Raw genomic sequence first — 20,227 nt, 5'->3', positions numbered from 1 at the left:
TGAGTGGGGGCCTGCTGGCAGGTGCCCCTCACTGCTGTGGGGTGTGGGTGCTGGGGGACATGAGTGGGGGCCTGCTGGCAGGTGCCCCTCACTGCTGGGGTGAGGGCGCAGGGGGACATGTGTGGGACATGAGTGGGGGCCTGCTGGCAGGTGCCTCTCACTGCTTGGGGGTGGGGGCGCAGGGGGACATGTGTGGGACATGAGTGGGGGCCTGCTGGCAGGTGCCCCTCACTGCTGGGGGGTGGGGGTGCTGTGGGATATGAGTGGGGGCCTGCTGGCAGGTGCCCCTCACTGCTTGGGGTTGGGGGCGCAGGGGGACATGTGTGGGAAAGGAGTGGGGGCCTGCTGGCAGGTGCCCCTCACTGCTGGGGGGTGGGGGCGCAGGGGGACATGTGTGGGACATGAGTGGGGGCCTGCTGGAAGGTGCCCCTCACTGCTGGTGGGTGGGGGTGCTGGGGGACATGAGTGGGGGCCTGCTGGCAGGTGCCCCTCACTGCTGGGGGGTGGGGGCACAGGGGGACATGTGTGGGACATGGGTGGGGGCCTGCTGGCAGGTGCCCCTCACTGCTGGGGGGTGGGGGCGCAGGGGGACATGTGTGGGACATGAGTGGGGGCCTGCTGGCAGGTGCCCCTCACTGCAGGGGGGTTGGGGTGCTGGGGGACTTCAGTGGGGGCCTGCTGGCAGGTGCCCCTAACTGCTGGGGGGTGGGGGCACAGGGGGACATGTGTGGGACATGAGTGGGGGCCTGCTGGCAGGTGCCCCTCACTGCTGGGGGGGTGCTGTGGGACATGAGTGGGGGCCTGCTGGCAGGTGCCCCTCACTGCTGGGGGGTGGGGGCACAGGGGGACATGTGTGGGACATGAGTGGGGGCCTGCTGGCAGGTGCCCCTCACTGCTGGGGGGTGGGGGCGCAGGGGGACATGTGTGGGACATGTGTGGGGGCCTGCTGGCAGGTGCCCCTCACTGCTGGGGGGTGGGGGTGCTGGGGGACTTCAGTGTGGGCCTGCTGGCAGGTGCCCCTCACTGCTGGGGGGTGGGGGCACAGGGGGACATGTGTGGGACATGAGTGGGGGCCTGCTGGCAGGTGCCCCTCACTGCTGGGGGGTGGGGGCGCAGGGGGAAATGTGTGGGACATGAGTGGGGACCTGCTGGCAGATGCTCCTCACTGCTGGGGGGTGGGGGCGCAGGGGGACATGTGTGGAACATGAGTGGGGGCCTGCTGGCAGGTGCCCCTCACTGCTGGGGGGTGGGGGTGCTGGGGGACATGAGTGGGGGCCTGCTGGCAGGTGCCCTTCACTGCTGGGGTGGGGGCGCAGGGGGACATGTGTGGGACATGAGTGGGGGCCTGCTGGCAGGTGCCTCTCACTGCTTGGGGGTGGGGGCGCAGGGGGACATGTGTGGGACATGAGTGGGGGCCTGCTGGCAGGTGCCCCTCACTGCTGGGGGTGGGGGTGCAGGGGGACATGTGTAGGACATGAGTGGGGGCCTGCTGGCAGGTGCCCCTCACTGCTGGAGGGTGGGGTGCTGGGGGACATGTGTGGGGGCCTGCTGGCAGGTGCCCCTCACTTCTGGGGGGTGGGGGTGCAGGGGGACATGTGTGGGACATGAGTGGGGGCCTGCTGGCAGGTGCCCCTCACTTCTGGCGGGTGGGGGTGCAGGGGGACATGTGTGGGAAATGAGTGGGGGCCTGCTGGCAGGAGCCCCTCACTTCTGGGGGGTGGGGGCACAGGAGGACATGTGTGGGACATGAGTGGGGGCCTGCTGGCAGGTGCCCCTCACTGCTGGGGGGTAGGTGCGCAGGGGGACATGAGTGGGACATGAGTGGGTGCCTGCTGGCAGGTGCCCCTCACTGCTGGTGGGTGGGGGTGCTGGGGGACATGAGTGGGGGCCTGCTGGCAGGTGGCCCTCACTGCTGGGGGGTGGGGGTGCAGGGGGACATGTGTGGGACATGAGTGGGGGCCTGCTGGCAGGTGCCCCTCACTGCTGGGGGGTGGGGGTGCAGGGGGACATGTATGGGACATGAGTGGGGGCCTGCTGGCAGGTGCCCCTCACTGCTGGGGGGTGGGGGTGCTGGGGGCCTTGAGTGGGGCCTGCTGGCAGGTGCCCCTCACTGCTGGGGGGTGGAGCGCAGGGGGACATGTGTAGGACATGAGTGGGGGCCTGCTGGCAGGTGCCTCTCACTGCTGGGTGGTGGGGGCGCAGGGGGACATGTGTGGGACATGAGTGGGGGCCTGCTGGCAGGTGCCCCTCACTGCTGGGTGGTGGTGATGCAGGGGGACATGTGTGGGACATGAGTGGGGGCCTGCTGGCAGGTGTCCCTCACTGCTGGGGGGTGGGGGTGCTGGGGGACATGAGAGGGGGCCTTCTGGCAGGTGCCCCTCACTGCTGGGGGGTGGGGGCGCAGGGGGACATGTGTGGGACATGAGTGGGGGCCTACTGGCAGGTGCCCCTCACTGCTGGCGGGTGGGGGTGCAGGGAGACATGTGTGGGAAATGAGTGGGGGCCTGCTGGCAGGTGCCCCTAACTGCTGGGGGGTGGGGGCACAGGGGGACATGTGTGGGACATGAGTGGGGGCCTGCTGGCAGGTGCCCCTCACTGCTGGGGGTGGGGGCGCAGGGGGACATGAGTGGGGGCCTGCTGGCAGGTGCCCCTCACTGCTGGCGTGTGGGGGTGCTGGGGGACATGAGTGGGGGCCTGCTGGCAGGTGCCCCTCACTGATGGGGGGGTGGGGGTGCTGGGGGACATGAGTGGGGGCCTGCTGGCAGGTGCCCCTCACTGCTGGGTGGTGGGGGTGCTGGGGGACATGAGTGGGGCATTAGTGGGGGCCTGCTGGCAGGTGCCCCTCTCTGCTGCGGGTGGGGGTGCAGGGGGAAATGAGTGGGGGCCTGCTGGCAGTTGCCCCTCACTGCTGGGGAGTGGGGGCGCAGGATGGGGGCCTGCTGGCAGGTGCCCCTCACTGCTGGGAGGTGAGGCGCAGGGGGACATGTGTGGGACATGAGTGGGGGCCTGCTAGCAGGTGCCCCTCACTGCTGGGGGGTGGCTGCACAGGGGGACATGAGTGGGACATGAGTGGGGCCCTGCTGGCAGGTGCCCCTCACTGCTGAGGGGTGGGGTTGCTGGGGGACATGAGTGGGCGCCTGCTGACAGGTGCCCCTCACTGCTCGGGGGTGGGGGTGCTGGGGGACATGAGTGGGACATGAGTGGGGGCCTGCTGGCAGGTGCCCCTCACTGCTGGGGAGTGGGGACGCAGGGGGACATGTGTGGGACATGAGTTGGGGCCTGCTGGCAGGTGCTCCTCACTGCTGGGGGGTGGGGGCACAGGGGGACATGAGTTGGTGATCACTAGTGAAAGGTAACATGTGTGCTGGCTGGGGGGCATGGCCAGGGGTGCAGCGTAGTCCCCTGTGTTGTGGGTTGCCTGCACGCGATTGTCTTCTTTTTTGTATGTTATGTCTACAATGTTTGTTCTACTTTTATAAAAATTCTGTGACAACACTCACACACATGGTTTGGTACTTCAGCAGATGTACTTTTACATTTTAGTATTTCTTTTTTGTATGTGTGTAGTAGAAGGTTACCATCTGTGCAATAGTCGCTGGTCTGTGGTAAAGCTATATCATTTTGTTAGTGGCTTTCACTTCCAAAATATTTTCTCTGGATATGCTCTATTTCTTTGAGTAGTTCTTTGGCTGTACTATGTAGAAGATTGTTGTTTAAATTGGCTAGTGCTAAATAAGGACTTTTATCATAGTAGAGATTGTGGACCAGATTTCTTATAGTTGAATGATGTGTTGATACCATTTTGATATGATGGAAGATGCTTTTGCAAATAGGTCCTGAAATGCAGGCTAATGAATGTTCTCGTAGTCCTGTGTATTTGCGCACTGGACAGGCATCCATATTTTGTAGTAGTTTCATTTTGAATTTGTCTTTGCTTTTTACATACTGATTGAGGAACTGGCGTAAAGATTTAAACGATTTTTTGGCAATGTTACACATTGATGTGCACGGCCATTTGAACACTGAACATTTTGGTTCAGTAGAATGCACAGGTGATACTGAGTTTTCTGGGGATATTTTTGTGTGCAGAGTTTCTTGTGACAGAATGGTGTTATTACGTTTTTCATGTCCTCGTCCACTGCTATGTATGGCAATTGTGTCTGTTTACTTTTGTTTGTATGCTTCTTCACTAGAATATGGTTCTGTGCTCATGGTGTGACTCCATTCACCTCCACAGATAGTTAAGAAGTTATTTTTGTTGACATTCCTTTTATTGAGAAGTCTTTTCTGTAATTTAGTCATTAGGTTTGTTAGTGGTTTAATTCTGTTTAAAACTAAAATAAATAACTTCCTTTTGAGAAGGATTGCACTATCTATGATAGCTTCTAAGATTAATTTTCTTCGGTAGGTTTTAAGTGTTGTGCATGATTTCTCTCTTGTTTTCATAAGATTCTGAAGGACTCTGTGGCAGAACATTTTTTGTACAATACTTTTTTTGGTATGGTTTCTTGCCACTACATCAAGATTTATAGGAGCAGTGTTAGCAGTAGTGGTAGCACAATTCTTGTTAATCACATTTGTTTCATTTTACATTTTGAAAGAGGAGGCAAAGTTTCTGTACTGGAAGCATGTTTTGTTTCGCCTAATGACTTTATTAGCTGTTATTCTGCTAGAGATGGAGGCTTATTTTGGACACTTTTATTTTGATTTTCTCTACTTCTGTGTTGCTTTTTGGTAGGCATTCTTTGGGGTCTGTTGGAAAAAAAAGAAAGTATGTCTTGGACTGTTGTACAATGTATGTGTGCTGTGTTCATGAGTGTCTGAGTATGATTGTAAGGATGTATGTGGAGGTGTTTGATTGTGCAATGGCCAACTACAACAAGTTGGGAAGGCTATTCTTGTATTTGTGTGTTACTATACTGGGGTTCAGATGACAATACATAGTAAACTAGTGGTGAGGGAAGCACTAATACTAAATCTAATGGTATAGAATTAAAACAGTTCTTTGTTCTGCAATTCTAACATTCTAGTATGTTTGAGTAACAGTTAGAACATTATGGTAGTATTGTACTTACTTTTTTGTATGGAAAGTGTAGGTTTCTTCTGAGTTGTTGTTTGTACTTCAGATGCTGCTGCTTTTCAGGGGAGAGGTCTTCACTGCAATTGTAAAAGAAAGAAGTTAGTAAATGTGCGTGTTTATAGGACTGCTGTTAATTTAGATGTTGATTTTTATGTTCTTGTAGTAGTAGTGTTTTTTGATAACTGAACATATTGTGTACATGCAGTTTCCTTTGCCTATGTGCAGCCTGTATATTTTACATAGAATCTGTTAGTTGAAAATGCTTTGCAAATGAGTATAATACTAAGCATATGAAACTCACTTGGCTTCTTAAGGCTGTGTTATTAGATGTTAGGAGGTAGAATAAATAATCATATACTTATTTTGCTATTTTTATAGGGTAAATGGCAGAAACTGTATAGAAAAGCATGGAATGTATGCATTTGTGAAGGTGTGCGTAACAAACCAGAAGGGTGTGATGTAGAGGCAGTGGTGTTGTTTCAGCTGGGAGCCTTTTTAATGATAGTGTCTATCTGTGTGAGTGTATAAAGAGGCATGAACTTATCTTGGATGTGTGTCATTTTAGAATACACTAGAAAGTGTTTTTATACAATGATACTGTTATTTCTCCCATCTTTTAATATGAAATTACACTTTTTTAGATAGCTGTTTGTGTAAAAAAAAGAAATTGGAGACTAGCCAGGTTTGCAAGTGACAGTTGATTATAGCAGATGGGAAAAATGACAGTAAGTTTATTTTGTAGGTTATACAGGTTAAGTGGCAGTTAGCCTGTGTAAATGCATTTATACAAGAGCTGTACATGTACTGTGCAGAAATTATGCATACCTGTAGTTTGTATTCATGGATGAAGCTGCAAGTAGAAATCTTGGAGACTTGTGCAGTAGTTTGTGTTGTAGGTGCTTTCCAATGACATGAGACGTGTACTCAGAATGATCAACAGTACATCTGAAGTGCTGAACTATGATGATGTGGTTAGATGTAGAGTTCTTAGATTTGATTGGTGGATGGTTGTATGACTGCTTAGCTGTAGCCAATGAGGGAATGGTACAGAGAGTGAAGTGGAAAGGGTAAAAGGGCTGCCCAAGAGTTACGCGCTCCGCGGACACTGTGGCTGTCTGCGGACAGGGCTTTCCACATACGGGACTTCTCAACATATCTGGCATGGAAATAGGATTGAAGGGATCAGGCAATCAGGTGTTGAGGTTGTGGATTTTGTTGGAAGAGGCTGTGTCTAGTGAAGATGGCAGAGGTGGAGAAAGTCAGGGTGTTGGTGGTTGGAGATATGTTTGAGCATGGTTTGGAGCAGTATGCAGGAATGTGGCAAACCATTTTGATGTTAAAGGAGTGGAGGTGGTGTGGAACACTGTGCTTGATCTCAATGTGCAGGGAATTGTACACGTTTGTGACGATATGGGCAGGATGAACAGTCCCCATGTGGTAGTTTTGCACTGTGGCGCTTTGCATTTGGGCTGTGTCAGTGCCCCTACTTTGTTGGCAGGTTTGGAACACTTGGTTCAAGCAGTAATGAAAGTCTTTCCAAATGCCAAAGTAATTTATTCTGGTTTAGAACCTAGGGCAATTTGGAACAATGGTTCTGTTTTTTTGTCCTCAGCAAAACATTGCTACATGTTCAATCAACTGAGGCAAGTTTGCTTCCATGCTTAGAGCTCATATGTTCTTTTGTAATAAGGAGAACATTGATTCTGGTAATGTTGTTTATTTTAAAGAAGATGGAATTTCTTTATCTTTTATGGGAAACGACATGCTGTTTTGGAACGTAAGGGTTGCTTTGGAGAAGATTATGTGAATATTTTAGGAGTAAAATAATAAGAAAAAAAACAAACAAAAAAATACAAAATAAAAGGTGTCTCTCAAGCATCTGAAAAAAAAGGCTCTTTTCAGAGCCAACCTCAAAGTGGAAATGGGACACACTATTTAAATTTACATTCATCATGCTTAGATTTTTCTATTTGTCCGTGGACACCGCGGTTGTCTGCAGACAATACGTATTGCATACAGGGATTTTGGGATTGAGAGGCATGCAAATGAGACTGAGCATTGCAAGGGATTGGTCAATACGGTTTACTGGGTGTGTTGTGTAAGGAGAGAGTTTGTCAGAAAGTCTTTTTTCCTGAGAAAAGAACAGATAGCTATGGCTGTGTGTTTCAGAAAACAGATTATCTGTATTTTGGGAGACTCATGGATAAATTGGTTGGCGGTGCATGCAGAACGCTGTGGAGTGGCTGCACATCTTGGATTCCCTCATGTGGAAGTGCACTGGCATGGAGTGTGTCGAATTAAGTGGCTGGATTTAGCATCTCTCTGTACTACTTTGGTGACACAGCGTCATCCAGACATAATTATTATTCATTGTGAGGGAACAGTTTAGGACATGTGTCTGGAATTTCGTTGCAATTTGAAATGAAAGAAAGACTTGGAAAGGTCATGGACTTGTTTCCAAATTCCCAAGTAATTTTTTTCTCGTATTGCGCAGAGACAAATGTGGCTGCGTTCTTCTTCATTTGGTCCACAGATGGAGAAAACGAGGCACAATGTCAATAACGCTGTTTGTGCCTTTTTAAGAGATGTTGGCATATCCTCTTTTCACAGTGAAAACATTATGTTTTGTAGCATATACATTTTTCGCAGAGATGGAGTACATCTTACTTATGCTGGCAATCAGATTTTTATGCGAAATATACAAAATGCATTGCAACCTTTTTTGTAATTACATTAATACATTTTGCAGTAGGTGTTAAACATATGAAGCTTTTGAAACACAAAAAACACCACCAAAAGGCTCTTTTCAGAGCCACCACTTGTTCTCATAGAAAAGGGCAATGGTTCTGATAGGGCAGTACCCCCAAAAAATAAATGTCCGTCGACTGTCCGCCTACCTCTAAAAAATGCACAGGGCCCCGCACTATTTATTTGTCACTTCTATTTTTAAACTGTGAAAGTCGGCTCTGAAAAGAGCCTTTTTTTTTGTTTTTTTTGTTTTATATACGTTCTTTGTTTTTGAAATACGACACACAAGGAAAGGAGCGGAAAGGAGGGTAAGGAAGGGACACCAACCACAGGGATAAGAAAGGGCAGGTGGAGAGAGGAAGATGTAGGGTGGGCCTTATTTAGGTAGGTAGCAGACCTTCTCATGCTCCTTGACCGCAGTCTCGAAAGCACTCCGAAGGTTCTCCACCCTGCAGAGTACTGTGTCGCAGTACATACACAATATTGTGACCCCCGAAAGGGAAGGGTCAACAGCATCATGAATGGCCTGTGAGGCAGCTGGAGGGATGCACTGTCCCACAGGACTGTCTCTTTTGGTGCCAGGAGCAGAAACAGAGGATGCTGTAGAGGAACTCAACCTACTACGTTTATCGCAAGGAACAACCTTGGGAATAGCCCCACCGTGGAACGACCTTAGGTATCGCTTCATTGATGTCGTACCAAAGCTATACGAACCAGGCCTTCCACGACTCAGCACCATGTGGCACTGATTGCAGATGACATTATTTGCACAATCATTTGGCACTCGATCAAGAGTGGTAAATAACCGCCACACCCAAGACTCAAGGCGAGTGTTGGTAGTAGGGACATCCACTACCTCATCCTCTTCATCCTCTTCATTTCTCTCTTCTGCATCCTCACGCCTGTTCCCCTCTGCTGGCCCTTGGGGAGGTGGTGGTGGTGGAGGGGGTGGGGGTGGTGATGAAGCTGAAGCAGCCATGGTCTCCATCTGGAGGACAGCAGGCAGATGTCAGCAGCATTGCAGTGAATGCAAGTCAGAAGCAATGCTCTGTCAGGTAGCCAGAAGCACAATGAGGAGCAATTCTAGGGTGTGGCCTTTTATAGGGGTGCTGGTGCGTGCTTCGCGGACAGATCGAACACCAAAAAAAGGCTCAGAAAAGTTCCAAAAAGTATGTAGATTTCCAGGGACATTGTCTGGGACATGTGCAATAGTGAACTTTTACTGTAAATTACCTTGGGTTGTCCAGAAAAGTACTTTTAAAATGTATGGGGACCCAGAGTGTGTCCGCAAATAAGGCCACATGCTCAGTGTGGGTGCGGTCACATGATGACGTTGCGGACACGTCGGCGAATGGGAAGGCTGTCCTTAGGACATCAAATGTGCATGTTCATTTGTCCGCATGTGTGTGGGTGTTCTCCGGACAGTGTTTTAGTAGCCCAAACTAATTTAAAGTGCAACACATGTTCAACAGACAGTTAAGGACAGGCATGATGTTCGCAGGACCTATGGATGTGGTGTGCATGTGCGTAGATGTTCTACGGACAGTGTGGACACCTCCATTTTGGTTAATTACACATATCCCGGACACCTCGTGTGTTCTAAGAACAGTTCCATCTTGATTGCGGACAGTACGGACAGGTATAGTATTCCTAGGACACCTCCATTTTGGTTAATTGCGAACATCCCGGACATCAAGTGTGTTCTAAGAACAGTTCCATTTTGACTGTGGACAGTACGGACATCGAGTGTGTTCTAAGTACAGTTTCATCTTGATTGCGGACAGTACGGACAGGTATAGTGTTCTTAGGTCACCTCCATTTTGGTTAATTGCAGACATCCCTGACATCGAGTGTGTTCTAAGAACAGTTCCATTTTGATTGCGGACAGTACGGACAGGTATAATGTTCTTAGGACACCTCCATTTTGGTTAATTGCGGACATCCTGGACATCGAGTGTGTTCTAAGAACAGTTCCATTTTGATTGTGGACAGAACGGACAGGTATAGTGTTCTTAGGACACCTCCATTTCGGTTAATTGCGTACATCCCGGACATCGAGTGTGGTCTAAAAACAGTTCCATTTTGATTGCGGACAGAATGGACAGGTATAGTGTTCTGAGGACACCTCCATTTTGGTTGATTATGGACATTCTGGACACCCGCGCTGTCCATGGACACATTAACTGCCTTTTAAAAAAAATATAAGACACAGAGGAATAAAGTAACAACACACATAATATTGTATTATTATATAAAAATATACAATTTATGAAAGAGAGGTGGAAGGAGAAACTGACACAAATACAGGGGAATTAGGGGTTTGGAGATGATGGATGGGAGGGAATGAAGGGATGGAAGTCTCATCATAACGTTTTTCTTGGTGGTGAGGGTTTCGGGATAGTTGACTGGGACATGGAGAGGGGGGGAACAGGTATATGTGGGACAATGATATTTAATGTTTTATTTTATGTGGTCCTCAACAAATGTTTTAAAAGATTGACATTTTTCATTAGCATATCCATTTTTTGTTCCATTCGTTGCAGAGCATTTTCTAATGTCTCTTTTGGTATATTATTTTCACTGTTTGTATGGTCTGTTAAAAGAAAATGTGTTAAGTACACATAAAGTAATGGTTATTAATTGGCTTATATAGAGAAGTGTCTACCATTAGTATCACTGTCTTCACTCATTTAATCACATAGGAAATGTTCTTCAAGCCATTCCAAAGTACTCGACATTTCTGTGTAAAAAAAATATATTACTTTTAGTGTACCTAATACAGAAAGTTTAGGAATATATAAGAAAAATTAAGTTTACCTACTAGTTTCTGGTAGGTTTTGTTGTTACGGTTGTGTAGGTCTGCTGTTGCTTTTTGCTGTGCAGTTCTGTGAGGTAATTATGTTGGAAGAATATATGTTTTGTTTTGGTATATTCCATTCTAGTACATATGCTATTTAAATGGATGATTGATATCTTACATATATAGGTTCCACTTCTTATGTATTATTACACATAATGTGTTCATGTTGTGCTTTTTGGACTTGTTCAGTGTTTATATTGCATGATACAACAATGTAAGATACCCCCTGAGTTTTTGGGTAGGGTTGATGTTGACCGCGTCCGTCCATGGACATGCGCACAGTCCGCAGACATCAACATCACTAGCTGGGGGTTCAGTATGTTCTATGTTACATGTATATAAAGTAAGGGAATCCTAGTATATCTATATCCAGTAAAAAAAAAAAAACTTTGGTAAAGGGAGTTTATGGTTGAGTTGTGCTATTAAAAACCTATGAAATTCAGTTAAAAAAAAAACATTGTTAAAGGGACGTTATGGTTAAGTTGCGCTACTAAAAACCTATGAATTTCAGTGAAAACCTTTGTCAAAGGGACGTTATGGTTTCAAGTAAAAACTAAAAACCGCTGAAATTCGCCAGTTATGGTAAGCTATGCTACCATAACTCACGTCACCACCATGCACTGCTAAGACTAACACCCAGGACATCAAAGATGGCATCACAAATGCCATTGATGACATCACTGATGACATCACATGTCCATTTACTTTTCATGAAAAGTCTGTACAAGGGGTTCTCATTATAATGTTGATAAAGTGTCAAGGGTCATTGGAATAAATATCATGAGGTACATAGTGCATTAAGCAATGCAGTGATACAAATAGCATTCTATAAGTTCTTTAGTATACTAAGATACTCATGTAGAAACATTGGAATTGTATGGAGCATACATGATGGAGGTGCAATATTAATAATCTTGCCATGTTGAATAGTGAAATGATAAATGCTTTCTTATTAGAGTTTTGTGTTCTCTGAAATATTTAATAAGTAGCTAATAAAACCCTGTTTCTTTATAATTGCATTATTGCAAACAAAACAGAAACAGACAACAACACATTGAAATATGAGCATATGCAGGGAAAATGAAGTTAAAAAAGAGCAGTATTACCAGACAATCTTCATAACCTAACTGAAGTTACTACTTCCCTATGTACAAGTATCACATATTGTGACTGGATCCTAAGGGAAGTAGTGTGAATACAATGTATACAAATATGAGCATATGCACGGAAAGTACAGTAATAAAAAACAGCAGAACTATAAAAAAGTGTTGAAAACCTTACTGATCATCTTCATACATACAAAGCATTCCTGTCTTCCTGTCTTCCGAGTCTGTGTTTTCCACTATGCATATGTTTCATATGCTGTGAGTGAACCCCAAGTGAATTACTGTAAGAACATATTTGAAGTATAAGTCTGCAAATATAGTACTTTTTGAATTTTTAGTTGCTGACTGTTACTGGCCTAGATATGTCAGTAAAGGAAAAAAGAGGGCGCCAGGTATGTGATTGGTTTATTACCTCTTTGTCTTTGTCTTTCTGTGCTCAGCTTCTATTGTTGTCCTGTGTGTTTGGTATTGTAATTTCTCTGCCTAAATGGCAAGCATGTTGAGAAGTGGGAGTTTTCCTCTGTGTGACTTTAGTGTTGTTTGTACCTAGCTGTTTTACACCGGTTCCCCTGCCCTGTGGTTGGCAACGTTTTGGTTAGATGATTATGTTCCCTCTCTGCCCATCTGGATGGATATCCTTACTTATCAAAGTTTCCTTTAAGGATAAGTGGTATGTGGACATAGGTGGGCAGTGCCCCGCCCCTATTTTTGATAACTGAGGACTAAGTTAGGGATCATGGTTTCCTCCAGGGGTTTCATGTTTCCTATGGGTCTATGTCTCCTAGACGTTTCCCCCTGTTCTTCGAGCAAAGAGTTAAGTTTTGAGTCATTTTCTGAACTACAGATGATCCCTTGTGTTGCGTATATTTTATGGTTGGTCATTTCAGGTTATACCTGCTAGGTGAGATGATACTCCAAATTTTCTTTTACTTTATGGTTTTGGTTCTAAGCAAATGTTGTTGCTTGATCTGAGTGATCTTGTCGGTTGGTTGATGGTTATTTCTTTCTTTAGGTACTGTGCTCCCTGTCGTGGACTGCTCTGTGCATTATGCACATTGTTTTGAGCATTATTCTCTGTTTTATTGGTAGCCAGTGTTGTATTTTCAGCTCTGGGCTGGTGTGTTCTCTTCGTGGTAGTCTGAGCAGGAGTCTAGCTGCAGTGTTTTGGATGCGCTGACGTTTTTTTAACAGTTGTTCTGGTATTCCTGGGTATAGGCTGTGGGCATAGTCTACTCTGGACATGAGGAGTGTGATGATGGTGAGTATTTTGTGGGTGAAAGAGAGGAATGGTAGGGTCCTTTGATGAGAATGACACCTTGACAGAGGCCATAGAGATGCTGACAAAACTACACGTTCAGATGATAGACGAAGTAAAAGGCATTGCTGATGACAGTTGGTTTGGATCAATCTTTTCTTGGGTTCCACAATGGATGGCAGACATGTTCAAGTTCCTTGGAGCCCTGATCATGTTGGTGTTGCTTGGATGTTGTGCAATCAGAATAATAATCATACAATGCAAGAAGACAGCAAACAATGCCATAAGGATGAAAATCATGATCGATGTTGAATCAGGATGGAAGGCCAGAGATTTGACAGATGAGGAAATTAGAGACTTTGCGAAGGCCAGCATCCATGCACCTGAGGGAACAAAGTTCCTGTATCTGAAGAATCATAAAAAGTTTGTGGGGAAATGGATCTATTGCAGCCCAAGTGGACAGAGCATGCCCATGGCTTGGAACAAGGATGAGCATGTGAAATCAGCTGGATGCCTTAAGGGAGTCCTACAAATATGGGTCCCAAAGAAGCATTTCTTCAGACAAGGACGTTTAGATAATGAAAGATGATGGGAGACTGGTCGATGAATCACTCAGAGGGGAGAAGTATAGAGAAGGAGCCAAGTACCCCCCCACCTCAACCACTTTGCCCATATTGCCTATATGTTGGGAACCAGAGTGCGAGACACAAGCAAACCCATTGAACATACAGATACCAAGAAGAATCCTGGAAGCCAGGTTTCCATTGAGAAAATCATACTTGCATATGAGACAGTATGATAGCCATTTGAATGAAATTAAAGAAGAACTAGGACAGCTGAATGGAAGAGAAAAATGGTGACTTCACAGTCACACGAAGCAAGCTGACATGCATATAAGAGATGCAGAGACAAGAGAATAAAGACATTCTATAAGGCATCAAGAAAGTATCAAAGATAAGTGATATCTTGGGATCAAGATGAAGAAACTTAAGCTACAGAAACAATAAAGATGTCAAGTCATTTTACACATGTACATATGCAAAGAAATGCAAGCAGATGAAGTTTTCTTGACGCTAGCTTTATAGTGAATAGATTGAGGCATGCATCAATGTATACATATATAAGAGCAAGTACATATTATAGCAGAGCTGGACTAAAAAAGGAACGCCTCTTTTCTAGTGTGTCGTAGTTAAAAACAATTGAACGAATTAGCAGGAGTGAAACTCAGAAAGGCGAGACTGGATGAGCCCCAAAAAGTCAACGTCTTATCAGACTGGGGTGAGCAGACATTGTATACACATTGTGTGAAAGAATGAAGCTCCTGTTCAGAAGACAGGGACAAAAACAAGGCAGACATCAGAGGTCTATTAGAAAATAGTATTTTAAATAAACTAGAGCTCGATTGCATGATCTTCAGTCACGTGGAAAGATGCAGTTGGACGAACATGACGGCCACACCTAAGCATGAGGGCAGAGTGTGCCTTCACTCCCTGAATTTTCCAGAGCAAAAGTATTCTCCCAAGGACAAGTTCAACACCTTAATTGTCAGCAGACCACTGAGGTGATGATAGATGATATGATAATTGGTGGGAATCTATGGTTAAAGACTAGCTCACCAGCACCTTGGAAGACCAGCCTGCGTGTTGCTAACATAGGTGGGAAAGTACTTACAGAGGCTAGAGTGCAAACCAATTTTAGGGGGGCGCATCATTAAGGGTCCTATAGTTTGTGTAACCAATGGGACGTCATGTATTTAGTGACCTATATAAGGGGAGGACTTAGTTGCCCCACCTGATGTTAAGAATCCTATCACCTTCTTTCACTTTGTTAGACTAGTGTGGATCATATATTTAAAAGTTCCTTTAGAACCAATCACAATAGCCACTAGGTTTTTGAAGTTTGCCACATAGGATGACGTTAGTAAATACGTAGGTTGACGTCATCAATGATGAGTTTTTGTTATAAAAAAAAGCTTTTTTTCAAGATGCATTGAGAAGTTATGCGCTGAGACGTCCGTTGATGTCCAATGTGCTCTGTGTTTTAGATAAGCGATATTAAAACTGTTACCTTTTTGCCAACTGAGTCGTTTCGATAATTGATGTTTGAGTAGCTTCTGTATTCCCCATTCATCTCAAGTGTATTGCTACCTCGTCTTAAAGGGTTGGAGTCTCCCAGTTCAAGCTTGAAACGAGAGGGCAAGAAAAAGAGAGGCAGTTGGGGCTGGAGTGCCATGGACCCAAGATCCTGAGGGAGAGAAGCCTTGATAACTTTAGAAGGAACACCTACGACAGTCAATGTCAGCCACCTCTTTTCCTACAACTTAAAGTCAAGCTCTAGGATACAGCTGACAACAGAACAACCACTTGGCTTCTTTGCAGTCATGAGGCCTGGAAGGAGGAGCCTCCTAACAATCCCCCAGATATGCCCGACTGTTGGCAAGCATGCCACGAGTTCGAAAAACATAGACTTTGCTGAAGTTGATGAGGAGAGACTGAGAGCAGCTGCAAGAGAAATTGTGAGAGATAATCTAATTGGAACTTTTATGTTTTGCTCAAAGCAACCTATACATACCCTTGCAACCCCAGCAAATGTTTTATTTGGTATTCCACTGAGAGAAAACAAAACCTGGGCTTAATGAGAACTGAGGGAATTTTGCTTTGGACCACCTTTTTGAACTTTCACGAGAGAGACTTAAGTTGGAGTTAATCCAACGATTTGAACATTTTGATGAAGTGCCATTCTGACTGCAATTTAGTTATTTTGGTCCACACGCCTGACCTATGGCAATAGTTTGGGCATTTCCTCTGTATATACCCAAATACACAGCTGTTGCAAACCCCATTCTCTGTCTGGCCTTTGTTTGATGCCAATGTAGTTTGTGACATCAGTCTTTGCTCTTAAAACAATACTACTTTGCGTTGTGAGATTCGGAGGACCTATCATATATACTATGGTGTGTTGCTGGGATTTATTTATACTGCACACCTCTCCCACCTTCCTGAGATCCTGGGGGGAAAAGAAAAGTGCCAGAATGCAAACCACTGTATACTGGATGAGGTTTCAGAAATGCTATGAGACCACATAGCGAGTATAAACGCGCTGTTAGAATGAAATACCCTCTCTTTAGATCTTTCATACTATCCCCTCTCAAGTAAGAGATGCTTCACTAGCACCGGCCTCCATGCCCATATCATCGCATATGTCCGCTCCTTGTAGACATGTTCTAATGGTAAAATGAATCATCAACATCGTCCAATAAAGGAAAATGACATAAGCCTAAAAATCAGGACCGGCAGAACATCTCAAATACAACCTCAAACAACAGAGAGGCCCCTTCATCTTCGTTGTTTCTGCATATCAGTAGGTATTAATATTCTCCATCACCATGGTGATTCTATTGTTAACCTCATACGAAGATTTGAACCTTTGGGCTTGAGGTCAAGCACATCTATGCACCTGATGTTCAGCAAGTTAAGCTTCGTTACTGTAATTGCCCTGCATGTTTAGGTTTGCTGTGATGAAAATATTGGAATACACCACACCAGAAAATTGTTAAATGATGCATATAAATGTAATTTCGTTAAGTTTATCAACTTCTCAAAAAGTTACTTATAGGAAATCAGTAGTGCTCACTGACTATGAAAGTATGCGGCTGTTCCTCTTCCTTTAATTGTACATTGTGCTAGGATGAGCCACACACATGTATGTGGGTCCATATACTTTTCTGGTTTCATGGCAAGATACACATATCATACATTTGAAATTGTTTTGAACACTTTCAGGTCTGAGAACCCCTTTGTTATAGAAACAGTGTGAGAAACACCAGAGAAAAACAATATAATAAACATCAGATACAAATTCATAAAAACAAATAAAAAAACGAAACACTAAAACCAAAATATAGGAAGAAAATAAAATAGGACATGCACAAAAGCAACTCAAGTTAATACATTTAAACCATTTAAGGCTAACCACAATAGATGAAGCCCGCCAAACATTAAACGTCAGACAAACCCATAATCCAGACCATCCCACTCAGATTTGTTTTCAAAGTCCTACTATCTTGCCTGTCATCGTGCTTTTCTGAACTTTCATATTTAGATCTATTTTATCATGTGGCAGACATGAGACATCCCTGGGATTTTTCCCATGCTCATCAGAGTCCCCCTAAAAATAAGAAGGACTTACAGAAGTTAGAATCTAACAGCAAACCTTCCCTCACAAACTGGCTATCTATATGCAAAACCCTCAACTGCCGATATTTTAACACAATTGAAAAAAATATTGCAAGTTCTTCTATAGGACCCTGACAACAAGGATACCTTGCGTCATCCTATAGTTTCCAGCTATTTGTTGCAACTTCCAAAAGCAAACAGACGATTTTGCTGCAACCTTGTGCACAAATAAGGGTCTTGAGAGAACTCTTCGCTGTAGACATCACTCAATGTGTGATATGCAGACTTTTCAGGAACTGCCTCCATGGTTCGACAATTCCTTTGCTTCTGTTGTGACAGTAAGGTGCCGAAACTCTCAGGAAGCAATGTTTCCCTCGAGGTATTACATTTAAGCAGCATTCCCATACCAAGGCCATGCAGCACCAATTTCAGGCCAGTTGTATAATTTATACAAAATAGTCATAGAAAAATGTTCCTTCCATGCTAGATCAATCATGTTATTAGTTTTTGAGGTCTACTGTTCCCAGGTATTTGTTGGCTACTTTACTCCTTATCAAAAACTGTCAGTGCTCCATTGATGGCCAAGGTAAGTGATATAATATGATAGGTTATTTACAACGTGCATAATACTGTGAGGTTTCTAAGCGCGGACCTAGTGATCGAACCTGTGTTGCTGCGTGTCGTCTTGCTTCGAAGGGAACATGTTGCCCCTGAGCTATCCTCCTGAGACTATAGCTCTAGCAGCGTACTCCCCTTTCTCCAAGGCCACAACTTGGGGGTCATCAATGACTCTTGGAAAATAGCAGAGCTAGTCCCTATATTCCAAAAAGGGGAAAGGGATGACCTTTCAAATTATAGAATCACTTGACACAAAAGGACCAAGAAAAGGGTCTCAAGCCTGAGTGTACCCTTACATATTCACACAATAGAAGACTCAGGTTGATCGATTCTGTAGGGATATTTGCACAAAATGTTTAACTTTTTATTTTTAGTTCTCCCTCTAGAGAGGTACTTGGAATTACTTTAAAAAGACTGCTTCATAGATGAAAAAATGATTTTATTTGTTTTCTCTATCCACAGGGTATAAAAAGGAGGTACAGATAGATATATTTCTATTGTGTACTGATATTCCTTTGTTTTTTTTTTTAAAAAGGATGGTGTTTCAAATCTCCCATGTTTCTCTTCTGTTCTGATCTTTCTCATAATTTTCCTTAATTTTCAGAATCCAGTTTGGAAGGTTTTTGATGATTCCCATCTTTTTTGTGGGGAGTCATAAATCAGGAGGCCCGGATGGGTTTTGAGTTCATTATCTACTTAATTTTCAGAATCCAGTTTGGAAGGTTTTTGATGATTCCCATCTTTTTTGTGGGGAGTCATAAATCAGGAGGCCCGGATGGGTTTTGAGTTCATTATCTACTCGTCTGAGTAAAGATGGGAATCATCAAAAACCTTCCAAACTGGATTCTGAAAATTAAGGAAAATTATGAGAAAGATCAGAACAGAAGAGAAACACGGGAGATTTGAAACACTATCCTTTTAAAAAAAAAAAAACAAAGGAATATCAGTACACAATAGAAATATATCTATCTGTACCTCCTTTTTATACCCTGTGGATAGAGAAACTGAATAAAATCATTTTTTCATCTATGAAGCAGTCTTTTTAAAGTAATTCCAAGTACCGCTCTAGAGGGCGAACTAAAAAATTAAACATTTTGTGCAAATATCCCTACAGAATCGATCAACCTAAGGGCCTCATTACACGGTAGGCGGTGAGCCATGGCGCTATTAGCGCCATGGCTCATTCCGGTAAAATACCGGCACCGCCTTGGCGGAAAGGGGATTTACTGCCCCATTCCAAGGTTGGAGGGGTGGTAAATCCCCCTTCCACCATTGCCCTTCCCCATTCCCATTTCTGCCCCATAGGGCTCTATGGGAATGGGGAAGGCGCTAATTACGGCACCGCAATTTTGCGGTGCCGTAATTAGCTCCGAGGTCCGTTAGAGGGTGGATTTTAACGCCTGCAAAAAGCAGGCGTTAAATCCCCCAACCAGCAAAGGGACCTCGTAGTAAGGCGGTAAGGATTTACCGGTACCGGTATTTTACCGGTACCGGTAAATCCCTACCGCCATCCGTGTAATGAGGCCCTAAGTCTTTCAAATTATAGACCACTTTCCTTCTTGATACCTGAGAGAAATGTTTCTCATAGGTGGTATTGGCTAGAATCTTGGAATAGGAGATTGATGCGAACATCATAACTCCAGCCCTGGGCGGGTTTTTTATGGGGTGGGGATCAATGAACAGAATGTTCATCTAATTCTCCTGATTATGAAACGTGTCACTTCAGAAGCTGCTTTGGATATGACCGATAGGATGAGAGTATGGGTCACTATGAGGGCTGAAAATGTGGACCCTGCATTGAATGAGCTTCTTAGGGCCTTGCTCAATGATACAAGAGGCTGAGTTTGTTTAGGTCACCAGTGTCAGGTATCTGACGACTTTGTGATTGCTAAAGATGTGAGGCAAGGTTGTGTTATTGCCCTAACCTTATTCAGTCTTTTTTTTTTTAATTAGGTTGTTAGGTTGTTTCTTTTCTCCCATGTAAGGATGGGGACACCCCCCACAACCCCCACCCCCCAAAAAAGAGGCAGTTAATCAGTACCAATCTTGCTTTTTGCAGATGATGCAGTAATTCTATCTCAAACAGAGAATGGTCTGATGCTACTAATGAAGCGTTTCGAAGAACATTGCCACCAAAAATATTTGACTATTAATGGCGCATGATGATTAGAGGTAAATACAAAATAATGCACTATAAAATAGTCTTAGGTGGTGCCGCCCTCAAACAAGTTAAACCTTTTGATTTCTTGGGGATTACATTTGCCTGTAATGCATCATGGAAGCCTTGGGTGGAGAAAAGTACACTGATTTTAAAATAGGCAGCTGGAGGGATGCTCTGTCTTTCATGCTGCTTCGGTAGAGGCTTTTTTGAAACTCTGCTAGCTT

Source organism: Ambystoma mexicanum, chromosome 10, assembly GCF_040938575.1.
Source record: "Ambystoma mexicanum isolate Mex_15411 chromosome 10, UKY_AmexF1_1, whole genome shotgun sequence".
Taxonomy (NCBI): domain Eukaryota; kingdom Metazoa; phylum Chordata; class Amphibia; order Caudata; family Ambystomatidae; genus Ambystoma; species Ambystoma mexicanum.
The sequence above is the reverse complement of the archived record's forward strand: the minus strand, read 5'-3'. Positions refer to the sequence as shown.